The following is a 15512-nucleotide window of genomic DNA, read 5'->3' on the forward strand; positions in this document are numbered from 1 at the left end:
CACGCACCGGCAGAAATGGTGTCTCTTCGCGCTGACGCTCGGCTGCCGAAACACGCGACTACGCGAGGCGCGCACGTACGTGTTTCTTGGCAGCGCGGCGGAGGTCGGGGTGCCGGCAGAAAGTAGTGGGAGGCGTTTCGATACCCCATCTTCCTCGCTCGACACTGGATCGAGAGAGACACTGGATCGAGAGAGAAAGACATGCATTGAGGCGCTCGAGAAATTGACAGAAATGCTGTCCCTTGCGCCTATACGGGCGGTATATGGGATACCGTGGTTGGTCGCGCGCTGTTGTAATTTTTAATTGCATAAAGAAATTTACTCGGATACGAAGATTTGTTTGAAAAATAATCTAAACAAAATTATGATTTTTAATAATAAATTAAAATTATGTCATCACGGCAATACAGCTTCAATTCTTGGGACTGTTACTTTATATCGAGACATAATTTTAATTAATTAATGAAACTTGTAAATCTCTTTAAACAATTACTTATTAAAATAATCTGTATTAGAAAATAATTTTAATTCGATTAATTTGCGAAACACGTACGAGCGCGGCTTCGCGTGTGTGCGGCAGCTGAGCGCCAGCGCAGAGGGACACCATTTATGCCGGTGCGTGTACAAGTATTCGGACGATAAGTCGTACTCTTAATTTATCGAAAAGTACAGGTCAGAGACACAAGAATGGAAGGCCTATTTCAGTCACAGCGGTTCTTGGTGCCGAATAATAAATTTTACTTTTTTTATTACAGTTCAGAGAATTTTGAAAAATAATAAGATGCATGCATATCATTACACAAAAGTTCAAAATTTATGGCCTCAAGACTACATTCGGCGTATAAATTTTTGTACATGATTTCTGGAGCAACAAGAAATGGATCCCGAATTTGTACATAAAATAATGTTTACGGATGAATCCTCTTTTACAAGAGACGGAACATTTAATATTCACAATTACCATGTATGGGCAAATGATAATCCGTATCTTACAATGCCAAGAAGTTTCCAAAGAAGATTTACGATTAACTTATGGGCTGGAATATTCAACGACACAATAGTAAGATACTTTCTCCTTCTTTGTGCTTATTTTCTCTCTTTCATATTTTGTAACATGTAAAAATTTGTAATGAATTTAGATTGGACCATTCGAGTTACCGGATCGAGTAAATGGCGATATTTATCGACATTTTTTAAGGTCGGATTTACCGAATTTGCTGGAAGATATGCCTTTAGGCCAACGTCGGGACATGATCTTCCAACATGATGGAGCACCATCCCACAACTCAGTAAACGTTCGCCGTTTACTCGATCGTGTGTTCCCAGAGAAATGGATCGGACGCGGAGGTCCTCAAACTTGGCCACCAAGATCGCCAGATCTTACGCCACTGGATTTTTTTCTCTGGGGACACATAAAAGAATATGTTTACCAAACTCCGGTAAATGATCGAGAAGAATTACACATGCGGATCATGGAAGCGTTTGCTACAGTCACTCCAGAAATGATTCGGAATGCAGGAAGAAGTTTAATTAGAAGAGCACGTCTTTGTATACAGTTAGGAGGAGGCCATTTTGAGCATATGTTGTAAAAATTTTTTAATAAATATTGTTATACAAACCCCGATAGGACAACATTTATTAAATTGTATAACGAAATCTAGCATAAAAATTATAATCAGCAATTATTTACGAACTTTTGCAAAAATAGATGTAGGAGTATTGACTTTTTGTAAAATATTGATAATTGTTTACTCAATTAACTTAATCATGAGGATTTGATTAAGAGCAAACTCTGAGCCAATAATCAAATATTATATTAAATCGAATGTGGAAATACAAAATAATTAGTAAAGAGAATTAATTGGAAAGCTATAATTGAATTTTAATCATAGTTTCAAGCTTTTGTCATAAGACTATTAATTTTCTTGAAACAAATGTTATAAAGAAAAATGTAATCCAATTAACGGTTTGCAATGCATTATTACTCGATTTGATTCAATTTTGAATTAATTTCTAAATTATTGAAGCATAATTGACGATTTCATGACGATGCGAATAATAATTTATTCACTTTATTTCAATATAGCAATTTTTTCTTAAGTGTGGCGTTATTCTGACGATGATTTTCGGTTTCTACGAAAAAAAATACACAAGAAAATGTAGAAATAAAATGATCACCGAATGGTGACGAAATCCTTGAAAATTTGTATACCCCTCCATTTAATTTTTAACGAATGTTATTAGAAACTTTATTTTAACAAAACTGCTACGTTATAACGTATCATCTTAGCGCAATTATTCAAAATTTTCATCAATTCCTGATACCATTATACAAAATAATATTCGCACAATGTGGCTATTGGAGAATATAAATATCGTAATATGATATAATGATATGAAATATTATTTCATATCAATGGAAATGTAATTATGTGTCAAAGAATTTCACGTTTTTGTCAATACATTTTTCATTAAGTATTGCCGAGTTGTATGACATACGTGTATCTCTTCTCTGAAGTTGGCTATCTTGTGAATCATTGACATCTCGTGAATTTTGACAATTTATTATAATTATTTTTAATATCTTGTAAAATTTTATATGATTATGACATGCACAATGCATATACTAATTTACATTTAAATATGACGTCCATAAAGACGTCCTCATCCGAGGGCAGCGGGGTCACGGAGCCCGCCGATAGTGAGGCGTCACCCCTCCTCATTCCGGATGATCCGGGTTCAGCTCCTGGCCTGGTGTTTACCGCGCCGGCACTGCAACTATCGGGCTTCTTGCCCTTGCTGCAGGCCGGGCCCGGTTTAGTGCCGGTGGTGGCTATCGCTTGCTCCTTTTTTTCAAGGGGCGGGAACTCCCGTATGTTGTACGGGGGTACCTGCTTCTTGCTGTTCCCAGCACCTTGTGCATCGGTTGGGCTGAACAATTCCAGCCCTCCGGCATCAGTGCTGGGTCCGCGTTTGTACTTTAAAGGGTCTCTCCCTTCGGCGGGTGAGACATCACCCTTGAGATCTGGGAGGGATGAAGAAGTTTTCATTCCTTCCAGGCCACCCCGCGAGTGAACGCTCGCCTCTACGTCACCCCTGGAAAGGGTGACTGTCGGCACTTTTGATTGTGAAGTAGTCATTATGAAAAAAATCCCACTCCCCGTGACGGCTGCACCAACCGGCGTATCTCCCACACCGCCCCAATACAAGTATTGAGGAGGAGTGCCCCGGGTACTCCCGGGGGGTCGGCTTATGGCGCGGGCACCGGGAATGTGACATCCGGTGCACTGGCCTCCAGCCCCTTACACACCCATACGGAGGAGCCATCAAGGACTCGCCCCGTATGGGCTTTCAGGGGTCTCCCGCCTCCGACAGCAGGGGCACCGTCACGGGTGGCGTCACCCGGGGGGCCCCACGGACGGTTCGGGTAATGGAAGCGACGCCCCTTCCGCACCCTAACCGCCGTGGCGACCAGCACGTCCATCCAGAGGAAAACAATCCCCTGGGGGGACAAGACTCCGGCCCGGCACCCGCTTCGGAAAGGACGCCGTCGCGAAATGCCGGGCCAGCCAACATCGCCCCGGGCCCCACACCGGAATACTTCCGAGCGGCCCCGGGGTCGGTCCAGCCGGAGAGTTTCCCGCGAGGTGCGCACTGGAACGTCCTCCACCGTTCCGACCCTGCCCCGGAATAATTCCGGGCGGCCTGGAGACGGCCCAACCCGCTGGGTCCGGTTGACACCGGGATCCCAACGGCCCGTCTCGTCCAATTGGGAGCGGCAAGGAGCTCCGTTCCGGGACTAGTCCCTTCACAGAAACTCCTTGCCGCTGTCCGCACACGCCCTCGGCCCTGCCTCGGAAAAGTCCGAGTTGCCCGAGGGCCGCCCCGACCAGATGCATCGGGGAGAGTTTCCCACAATGCACGCGCCGGGACACCCCCGCCGCTCCAACCTTGCCTTGGAATACGTCCAGGCGGCCCGGAGACAGCCCAGCCCGGCGGATTCGGTGACACCGAGATTCCGCCGGCCCGTCCTACCCTTTGAGGAGCCAGCTCTCCCCGTGCCAGGACGCGAGCTGTGAAAACAACTCCGTCTCCAGACACGGGAATTGCCAGCCTTTCCGCTTCTCGTGCCCGCCGCGCCAAAGGCGCCTTGGGCAGCGCAGCTGCCTTTTAATGGAAAGCAGATGCCTTCCCAGTGACCTTTTAGACCCTCCATCTCTCTTCGCCCAAATGCGACTCGAGGAAGAGGGTAGCCCCCTCACCACGTCAAGGTGGGTCACCATCGAGGGGGCCACGTCCTTGCTTCTAGCTCGCGTCGTAAAGCCAGTTGGTCTGGTCGCCGTCCATACATTTTCTTCAGCTCACTTGAAAGATTGTCAGAGCTTAATAGACACCGGTATAGTCGACTTTTAAGTAGTACCACTTCAACGTCTTACCGGTGAGCTTTTGTCCCGTGGTTATCTAAATTGTCAGAAATAGGCAGCTTCTTTTTACCTGCTTTTTCCAACAATCAAAATCCAAATTATTTCCATTAAATTTGCTAGTCATATCCTTAAGTTTTTGCCACTTCTTAGGTGTAACTCTCGCAGAAACGTTATCCTTGAATTGACCTCCCGTGAATTGTAACTTCCTGGTCACTTGTCATCCCTTGTTGCGAATCTTCTTTTTTTGTTGGAGGAAAAACGCGTTACGCGTATCACCAGGCTTGGGGAAGACCTGGGGTTATGTGGGACTCCCTTTGCCGACAAGATTTGTCGGCAGAGGTGTATCCATTTTTTTTTATAGTTGGGAAATGCCTTTATGGGTCCCCGCGCCTGTGGGGACAGGACGCGGGGTATGTGGGACTCTCCGACCTAGACTTGGCCGGCATACCCACTAAAACCCAATTTTTTCCGTCGTCTGGGCTCAGGACGAATCATGGGATTGAATTAAGCATGCACCGCGATCCTTCCTAACCCAAACGAGTCTCCACCCGAGAGCGGAGACTCCCCTCCGGAGTTAGCAACCGAGACTTGACCGAAATCGAGTCCCGGCCACGCGAACCGGGATGTCAGGTGTGCGACGGGTCCCTATAAAGAGCCCTAGGTTCTCACTTCTGCATCCCAAGCCCCAGACGGGTCAGCCAGGCAACTACCCTGCCGCTGATTCCGCCCAAGGTGTACCTCCTCAACAATGAAGAGGGTAGGGCCCTTTGTCCGATCTAGTTGGCGCTGAGAGGGTCCCCCTCTCCACTGTTCCTTCTCGGTTCTCCTTCTCCCTTTCTAAAGTGGAAGGAGTCGCACCAGCAGATTTTCCCGACGGCGACATTTATTGTCGCCGGGACGCCAGCGAGCTCCGGATGTGGGGAAGGAGAGGGCGACAGACTCACCCTCTTCTTGCCCAGTGCCCACGCAGATTGTATTAACAGGGAGGAGGAGGTCCCTGCTGATGTTGTTGCAGAAACCGCCTACGCTTCCTCTTCCCTCTTACGTCTTCTTTCCGGCGGCGTGTCGAAATCCTCTTCCCGCGCCCGCTTGGCTCCCTCATTTCGCAACATGACGGCGTCGCAAAAGGAGGTCATTGCTGTGCAGCCGTCAGCACCGGCGAGCATATGCCCCACTACCGAAGAGAGGTCGAGGCCGGCCCCTATCTTGTCGGTGAGGGCACGGCGCTCGTCCGCTTAAGCTGGGCACATCTCTAGGATGTGCTGCGCCGTGTCCCTTACTCCTGGGTGTGGTGGCACCTTGTAGAGGCCTTCCGCCTAAATTTCTCGTGCAGGTATTCTCCGAAGCAACTATGTCCGGAGAGCACCTGCGTCACGTGGAAAAAAAGGCCCCCTGCCCACCCATTCATCTAGAACGGGGCCAATGGTCTCGACCACCCTTAGACCTGCCCTGGCGTGGGGAGAGGTACCCACTAGCCTAACCTTTGTGGTCCAGGTGTCAGTGCGAGGCGCGTTTACCTACACGCCGTTATATCCGGAGTACTGTATAGTGCCCCGGTCTGATGTGGTGAGGCGTTGGGCAGTCATTAAAAAGAATTTGCATACTGTGCAAAGGCTGACCTTGAGAATAGCACGCGCCTATAGCACCGGTGTGGCGACCATGGTCCTGATGGGTGTTCTTTCGGCAGAATACGTGGCGCATACCCAGGACTGAAGTGTATGTGACTGAAGTGTATGTTTGGGTGAAAGCCACTTGCCTCCAGAGGGGCACAACCAACTCTGAGGCTGTGACGCTGCAAAGGAGAATTGCTGCTTGTCAGCAGGCGATAGAGGACTGGCGAGATGATTTTGCCAATAACCCGTCGGCGGCTGGCACCCGGGTTCTGAAGGCCGTCCTTTCCTGCTTAGAGAAGTTGTTGGGCCCCCCTGGGGCGGCTTGTTTTTTAGATTGATACAGGCTTACCGGACACGGTTGTTTCGGTGAGTACCTATGTCGTATCCGGAAGGAGCCGACGGCTGAGGGTCACCACTGTGATGCCCTTTTGGACTCCGCGCAGCATACGCTGGAGCACTGTCCGGCGTGAGAGGAGCTACGTAAAGTCTTGAAACAAGAGGTGGGAGACGACGTCTCTCTGCCCGCCAAAAGATGGTTCACAGGGAGAACTCATGGAAGGCAGTCTCCTTTTGCGAACAAGTTATGTTGTAGAAGGAAAAGGCGAAAGAGAAGAGGAAGAGACGGAGTGGTAGAGGAAGGAGATGGAAAAGAGGCCCCCGGAGAAGAAGACGGCGACGACGATGACTAAGTGATTTCCCCGCGGATGTCGATGGGGGAGGCTTTGCTGAATAGATTGTCGTCAAGGAAGAAAAGTGAGGTGGAGAGCCGCTCTCTACTATACGTGAAGTCAGGAGCGGCGAGAACGTAGGGGAAATCTCTCCTTCCTCTGCAGACAGTCTAGCGTGTAAAACGAGGGGCAAAGCAAGGGTGGGATGAATTATTCGATTCCGGTGAAGATCAGGGGAATGAACGGTAGGGTCCATCGGCCTCCACCGAAATCAGCGTGGTTTGCGGGGTGGGGTTCTTCAGGAACCTTGCCTTTGCCACGCTACGAATGGCCGGGGTAGCCGACTAGAATGGGGGCCCCCACGGGGGTTCTTTTAGGTTGTCCGGCACGGCCATGTGACGCTGGAGGGAGCCGTGCGCTGTAAGCACTACTAGTGTTTCTTGTCCCGCCCTCCCTTCTTCCTTCACGACGGGGCAGGGGCTTTTCGGGGTGCTCGAGCATTTTGCCGTGAGACGGGAGGTAACCCCACTTCATGTCTCCCCGCCTAATCCGGCGGGAGGGAATGTGAAGGTATTTAGCGCGGCTAGCCCTTCGCACTTTGTCCCCATATACAAGCTTAGGAAAGAAGGAGAGACGGTGTCCTTCTCTCCCGTCTGATGGGAGTGCCTTGCCTGTAAGGCCGGAGACATAATGTCCCCGGTTGGCATGTGCCGGCATCTGCCGGTCCAGGGGGCTCTTTTGGAAGTATAGTGCACGCGTTCTTGGAGCCCCTTAAATAAGTAAGGAGCAGCAATGGACACCTGGAGGGGTTTTAGTGGGTATGCCTCCCTTACACACCCGTAGACTGGGGTGAGTCCTACATAAACCCAGGGCCTAAGATATGTGTAATGCATTTTCCCTCCGTGAACAAAAAAAAGAAAATGTATCCACTAAAACTTTTCTGGTTGTCCTACGCTGGTCCTTGTCAGGGGACTCTAGGAACGCGTGCAACAGGAACGCTTCCGGAAGCCTCCTGGACCCATCGGCTGCCAGACTTTACCTGCCATGGTGGATCGGTAGTTCACCCTAACGCCGTGGGGGTTTATGTCCGTAGGCAGCTGGCGAGGGACACCGTCTCTCTTGCGCCTCTTCCACTGGTTGGTATTGAGGGATATAATGAAGAACTAGCTTCCGCTGCCTCCTTCACTCCTCCCGCCGGAGATGTGCTTTTTCTGGCGGGGAATTCTAGGGCGAGGAAGCGACCCTTCGCGCTTTGGCGACATCCCACCAATGCGCCTTGAGCGGCAGTTCCTTCTCTCAGCAAGACAATGGGAAGGCAGAGAAGCGCCCTACGATAAACCGCCTTCCCTTTGTTGTTACTTGGCAGCGCCGGATGAGCCGAGCACACCCTGTACTGGGTTCTTAGTTGCGCCGGCATCTTTTGCCAGCCGGAGAGAAGCGACAGAAATGACGTCCCCGGATGTCTTCACTCCACGTCTTTAACCGACTGCAGGCTGGGCTAACAGACCCTCCCGGCACCTCTCGTTTGCCTCGTCAGGGGCCGTAGTTCCCGCTCCCTTCTCCTCCTGCCTCTCGTTCCACTAGCTGAACCATCGGCAGGGCGAGGAAGCCCCCTCTCCTGCTGCCGATGGTTCAGCCAGTGGGATGAGAGGCAGGAAGAGGAGGGAGCAGGGACTACGGTTCTTGACGGAGCGAACGAGAGATGCCGGAAAGGTCTGTTGGCCCAGCCTGCGCACAGTGGGGCAGAATAAGATTTTTCGTTCAAAATAACATTCAGCCGAAACTACTCAACCGATTTTAATTATTTTTTTTTAAATTAATGTTTATAAAATTTTCAAGAAGTCTGTCATGGCGGTTTTTGAATAAACTTTTTCCTTTTTTTTTATTTACGTTTAAGTATAAGAAAACGTTAATGTTATGAACATTATCGTTTAAAATTTGAATAATCACTTGTAAATGCATATAATTAATGTCAAACCATAAAATTACTTCCACGAATATTGCTTAGAGATATAAATGATGTAATTTAAAAAAATAGATTATTTTTGCAATCATACGCACGTATAATGATAGCAATTATGGATATTATTTTGGAATCCCTACATGTTCATTTTTTATTCGTGCGTATAAATATACAGGGTAGTCAAAAAGTATTGGACCCCCCCAATATTTCCGTTCCCTTGCATTTTACAAGAAAATGTTTCAGACAAGAGTTGTAGGGTTTAAAAAGATCTATTTACTGATCTTATCAGTTTGACCTTGGATGGCGTCGCCAAGGTCAGATCGAAATTACATTAACTTTTTTAAATGGAACATCTAACTTTTTATTGCACATTCTTGTAGCTTATCTCGAGACCTTTCCAAAACACTACAAGAAAGTTTATTTTCGTTGAATACTTTCCGAGTTGTGAGGCTTGAAAGGTACAGTGTACTGTAGTGTGGGTCCAGCCAGTTAAGGCAAGAGTGGCGTGTGGGTCCGGCCAGTTAAGGCAAGTGTGGCGTGTGTCCGGCCAGTTAAGGCAAGTGTGGCGTGTGTCCGGCCAGTTAAGGCAAGAGTGGCGTGTGGGTTCGGCCAGTTAAGGCAAGAGTGGCGTGTGGGTCCGGCCAGTTAAGGCAAGTGTGGCGTGTGTCCGGCCAGTTAAGGCAAGAGTAGCGTGTGGGTCCGGCCAGTTAAGGCAAGAGTGGCGTGTGGGTCCGGCCAGTTAAGGCGAATTTTATTCCAATTGGTCAGCATGGTCAAAATATTCAATTGTACCAAACAATTCACAACAAATGTTCAAATTGTTGCCCTTCAACAGCCTGGCAATGTGCCAATCTGTTATAAGCACCTGAAACCGCATTCCGGTACGTTTCCGGCGGTATTAGTTGTACCTCGTGAGTTATTCTCCCTCTTAAATCATCTAAATCTTGAGGTTTGATGGCATAAACTTTACTTTTCAAGTAACCCCACAAAAAAAAGTCAAGTGGGGTCAAATCTGGAGACCGAGGTGGCCACTCAATATGACCCCTTCGCCCTATCCACCTGTCCTGAAAGACCTCATTCAAATATTGACGGACAATGACACCATAATGAGGTGGAGCTCCATCCTGTTTGAAATAAATTTCATCCATATTTCCACCAGCTATGTCTCGAATAGCTGGAACAATTTGTTCGCGAAGCATGACTGTGTAAACCTGTGCCGTCAAATTGCCTTCAATGAAGAAAGGACCAACTGATCTATAATTAAGAATACCAGCCCATACGTTAAGTTCTTGTGGATATTGGGTATGATTGTCTTTTCTCCAATGAGGATTAACGTCACTCCAGTATCTACAATTGTGTCTATTTACATTTCCAGTCAGTTCAAATGTTGCCTCATCAGAGAAAACAATATTATTAAGTAATAGAGGGTCCTCGGCAATCATCTCCATCATAAGATCACAAAATTCGATGCGTCTATCAAAATCGTATTCGGACAACTCTTGGCACAAATGGAGTTTGTATGGATGCCATTTATTCAATTTCAAAATTTTACTGACAGATCCATGAGAGATTTCGTGTTCTTGTGCAACGCGATCGATGGAAATATGGGGATTTTCAACGACAGACTGTAAAACATTTAATGTCTTATCATTATTTGTTGCTGTTTTACGTCGACCAGATCTTTGGCGGTTTTCAACGCTACCAAGGTCCTCGAAACGTTGAATAGTACGGATTACAGTACTTTTAGAGATCCTATTATTTTCATTCCGAAAATTTTCATTAAATAATCTCGTTACTGTTTTATACCCTCTTTGTTGATCTCCCCATCCTCGCATCATTAACAGTATTATTCGATCTTTTTCAGAAAGCTCCGCCATTCTTAATTAGAGTAAGGAAGAATTAAACAGGTAAGTGATACGAAATCACGTCCACGACGTGAGTGCTGCTCGCTAAGAAGACAGCACTGCATCAAAGATACAATGTTAGAGTATCGGTAGTTCTCTAATTAAAGGCGATCTTTATTCTCTCACTCTCGCAAGTACCAATGTACGAGCTCTTGAGCAAACAATACGGATCACTGATTTTAATCTTTGATGCAGTGCTGTCTTCTTAGCGAGCAGCACTCACGTCGTGGACGTGATTTCCTATCACTTACCTGTTTAATTCTTCCTTACTCTAATTAAGAATGGCGAAGCTTTCTGAAAAAGATCGAATAACACTGTTAATGATGCGAGGATGGGGAGATCAACAAAGAGGGTATAAAACAGTAACGCGATTATTTAATGAAAATTTTCGGAATGAAAATAATAGGATCTCTAAAAGTACTGTAATCCGTACTATTCAACGTTTCGAGGACCTTGGTAGCGTTAAAAACCGCCAAAGATCTGGTCGACGTAAAACAGCAACAAATAATGATAAGACATTAATTGTTTTACAGTCTGTCGTTGAAAATCCCCATATTTCCATCGATCGCGTTGCACAAGAACACGAAATCGCTCATGGATCTGTCAGTAAAATTTTGAAATTGAATAAATGGCATCCATACAAACTCCATTTGTGCCAAGAGTTGTCCGAAGACGATTTTGATAGACGCATCGAATTTTGTGATCTTATGATGGAGATGATTGCCGAGGACCCTCTATTACTTAATAATATTGTTTTCTCTGATGAGGCAACATTTGAACTGACTGGAAATGTAAATAGACACAATTGTAGATACTGGAGTGACGTTAATCCTCATTGGAGAAAAGACAATCATACCCAATATCCACAATAACTTAACGTATGGGCTGGTATTCTTAATTATAGACCAGTTGGTCCTTTCTTCATTGAAGGCAATTTGACAGCACAGGTTTACACAGTCATGCTTCGCGAACAAATTGTTCCAGCTATTCGAGACATAGCTGGTGGAAATATGGATGAAATTTATTTCCAACAGGATGGAGCTCCACCTCATTATGGTGTCATTGTCCGTCAATATTTGAATGAGGTCTTTCAGGACAGGTGGATAGGGCGAAGGGGTCATATTGAGTGGCCACCTCGGTCTCCAGATTTGACCCCACTTGACTTTTTTTTGTGGGGTTACTTGAAAAGTAAAGTTTATGCCATCAAACCTCAAGATTTAGATGATTTAAGAGGGAGAATAACTCAAGAGGTACAACTAATACCGCCGGAAACGTACCGGAATGCGGATTCAGCTGCTTATAACAGATTGGCACATTGCCAGGCTGTTGAAGGGCAACAATTTGAACATTTGTTGTGAATTGTTTGGTACAATTGAATATTGTGCCCATGCTGACCAATTGGAATAAAATTCGCCTTAACTGGCCGGACCCACACGCCACTCTTGAAATAACTGGCCGGACCCACACGCCACTCTTGCCTTAACTGGCCGGACCCACACGCCACTCTTGCCTTAACTGGCCGGACACACGCCACACTTGCCTTAACTGGCCGGACCCACACGCCACTCTTGCCTGAACTGGCCGGACCCACACGCCACTCTTGCCTTAACTGGCCGGACACACGCCACACTTGCCTTAACTGGCCGGACACACGCCACACTTGCCTTAACTGGCCGGACCCACACGCCACTCTTGCCTTAACTGGCTGGACCCACACTACAGTACACTGTAGCTTTCAAGCCTCACAACTCGGAAAGTATTCAACGAAAATAAACTTTCTTGTAGTGTTTTGGAAAGGTCTCGAGATAAGCTACAAGAATATGCAATAAAAAGTTAGGTGTTCCATTTAAAAAAGTTAATGTAATTTCGATCTGACCTTGGCGACGCCATCCAAGGTCAAACTGATAAGATCAGTAAATAGATCTTTTTAAACCCTACAACTCTTGTCTGAAACATTTTCTTGTAAAATGCAAGGGAACGGAAATATTGGGGGGGTCCGATACTTTTTGACTACCCTGTATGTTACGTGTAAAAGTAAGCAAAATTAATAATAATTATTTTCTTTATAAACAAATTATACAAAAATAAAAGCAAATTTCTACGATTTTTGACCATATCTCTTTATTCGTGTTGTGGCTGTATTTTATTTTTTATATTTTATTTTTTTAATGTTATTATATTTATTATATTGTATACTTATCGTGTGCCATTAACGTTTAAACACATGATATCTCGCTGGAAAGATGAATGAATATTATTAACAAACGTCATAAAAAATATTTTGTCAACTACACATTTTCTATCAGCGCTATAGCTTCATTTTCTGAAAATAAAACTGTCATTTTCGTTTAAGCTTTCAGTGTCATCATTTTTAATAGGTCGGCTATTATCTTTGCTAATTTCTTTTTGCCATTATTACACAAGTTTTGTAAAAAGGCAAGTTCAATTTCAGTTTCCGAATATTTTTCTCAAATTAATTGAATTTTTCTTTTTTTTGTCGATATAGAGCATTCTTTAATATCGTCTCGAGATCGTCTTCTGCATTTTATAATTTCAAAATTTGTAGTAAAATAGGATTGTAACCAAGCTGTATTATTTTTTTCATATATTTTATCTTGATAAAATGCTGCCATTCTTCTCCTTTCGAAGGAGACAAAACAAACTCGTATAGATCTTTCGTATAGATTTCTATCTCTTCGCGTCCGCGTGCGTACCAAAACTTCCAACCAGAGAGCAGCACTAAAGGATTTAAGAGTGGGGGAGAAGTCGGACGCGAAGGATAGAGGACAAAAGACACACGTTCATGCGGTTCACGTCCACGAATTTGTTTTGCCTGCAGACTTGCAATCTAATATCGCATCGAATGAATTTCTATTGGGCTGCCAATGTAGAGATATTTGTATGAAAAGTGATTTTGAAATTATTATGTAATAAAAAATATATATAATTTTTAAATTTAATTATTGCTAATTTCTTGAAAGTAATCCATTTTCGTTGAAAATTTAGTAATTGATAATTTAGTTTGTAAATCATAGCTTTTAAGTCTTTGTTTCTTCATTATAGTTATATAAGCTATTTTAGTTTACACGTACATTTTCTTTTAGCTTAGATTATAGTTTTTTAAAACTTAGTTTTGTTGTTAACACAGTTCCTTTTTTTAAATTAAAAATAATGAATAACGTTAAAGTTAAGAATAAAATTTTCTCTGATATTTTACTCGAGAACAAGGAGGCTAATGTAGATTTATTAATAAATTATGTTCGAACAAAGTTCGATCTAAATGATGAAAAAATCGGTGTCGTACGCGACAAGCTTTGTCGTTATTTTATGCCTACATTTGAAAGGAGAAGAAAAGCAGCATTTTATCGAGATAAAGTATATGAAAAAAATAATATAGTTTGGTTACAATCCTATTTTATTGCAAATTTTGAAATTATAAAACGCGGAAGACGATCTCGGGACGATTTTGAAGAATGCTCTACATCGACAAAAAAAAGAAAAATTCAATTAATTTGTGAAAAATATTCGGAAACTGAAATTGAACTTGCCTTTTTACAAAACTTGCGCAATAGTGGCAAAAAGAAATTAGCAAAGATGATAACCGACCTATTGCTTAAAAATGATGATGACATTGAAAGCTTAAAAGAAAATGACATAGTTTCATTCTCAGAAAATGAAGCTATAGCACTGATAGAAGATGTGAAACTGACAAAATATCAATATGAAACAATTCGGTCACGAACAAAACAGCGAAATGTTGATATTTTGGTTCCATACAAACAACTTTCTTTTGCAAAAAAACAATGCTACCCTGCAGAATCAGCATTTAATATTACGGAAAAGGGAGCTAAAATTAAATTGCAAGCCTTATTAGACCATACAGCATCACGAATATTGTAAATTCAAAATGTTGTTGCCGATTTTAAAAAAGAGCAGTCTGTCGTTACAATTAATCACCAAATGGGGCTGTGATGGGGCATCTGATCAGAGTCAATATAAACAAAAATTCTCTGATGATCATGTATCGGATGAAAGTATTTTCATGGTTTCAATGGTTCCAATTTGTTTGAAATCTGAATCTTCGATATTATGGAATAATCCTCATCCTGCTTCTCCAAGGTATTGTAGACCAATATTATTTGAATACGCGAAAGAAACGCCAGATAAAACTAGGGCAGAAGTGAGAGCTTTAGAAGATGAAATTGATAATCTTGAACCAACATCTATTGTAATAAATGGTATTAATTGCTTGGTGTATCATAAAATGTTGCTCACAATGGTAGATGGCAAAGTTTACCAAGCTCTCTCTAATACTATATCAACAGCAACGTGCTATATATGTGGAGCCAATCCTTCTCAGATGAATAATTTGGATCAAGTAAGGCAAAAAAATGAGATCGTTACCAATTTCCAATTTGGTCTTTCCACTTTACACGCGTGGATACGTTTTATGGAATGCCTTCTTCATATAGCGTATCGCCTAAAATTTAAAAAATGGACAGCAAAAACACTCGAAGAGAAAAATCAAATGAAGTATGCAAAACAAAGAATCCAAAGAGGTTTTAAAGAACATATGGGTTTAATTGTAGATGTACCGAAACATGGTTCTGGAACATCAAACGACGGCAATACTGCACGTAGATTTTTTCGAGATCCACAATTAACATCAATGATTACGGGCATTAATGAAATCCTGATAAAGAGGTTTGGTATTATTCTCCAGACAATGGCTTGCGGGAACAAAATTGATTCTTGTAAATTTGAAACATATGCATTAGAAACAGCAAAGCTTTACGTAAATCTATATCCTTGGTACTATATGCCTTCATCAGTACACAAAATATTAGTGCATGGCGGAAATGTTATTAGATCGGCTCTTCTTCCTATTGGTCAATTGACAGAAGAAGCTCAAGAAGCGAGAAACAAAGATTTTAAACGCT

The 15512-nt window shown here is 43.9% G+C and overlaps 1 protein-coding gene across 2 annotated transcripts in view; it reads left to right on the top strand.

Annotated features, from left to right (window-relative positions):
* Nucleotides 1-15512, top strand: part of LOC113005344 (oxidoreductase ptaE) — a 296040-nt gene that overhangs the window by 196688 nt on the left and 83840 nt on the right. The gene's annotated exons all lie outside the window — the stretch shown is intronic.

This window comes from Solenopsis invicta, chromosome 14 (assembly GCF_016802725.1).
Source record: "Solenopsis invicta isolate M01_SB chromosome 14, UNIL_Sinv_3.0, whole genome shotgun sequence".
In the NCBI taxonomy this organism is placed as follows: domain Eukaryota; kingdom Metazoa; phylum Arthropoda; class Insecta; order Hymenoptera; family Formicidae; genus Solenopsis; species Solenopsis invicta.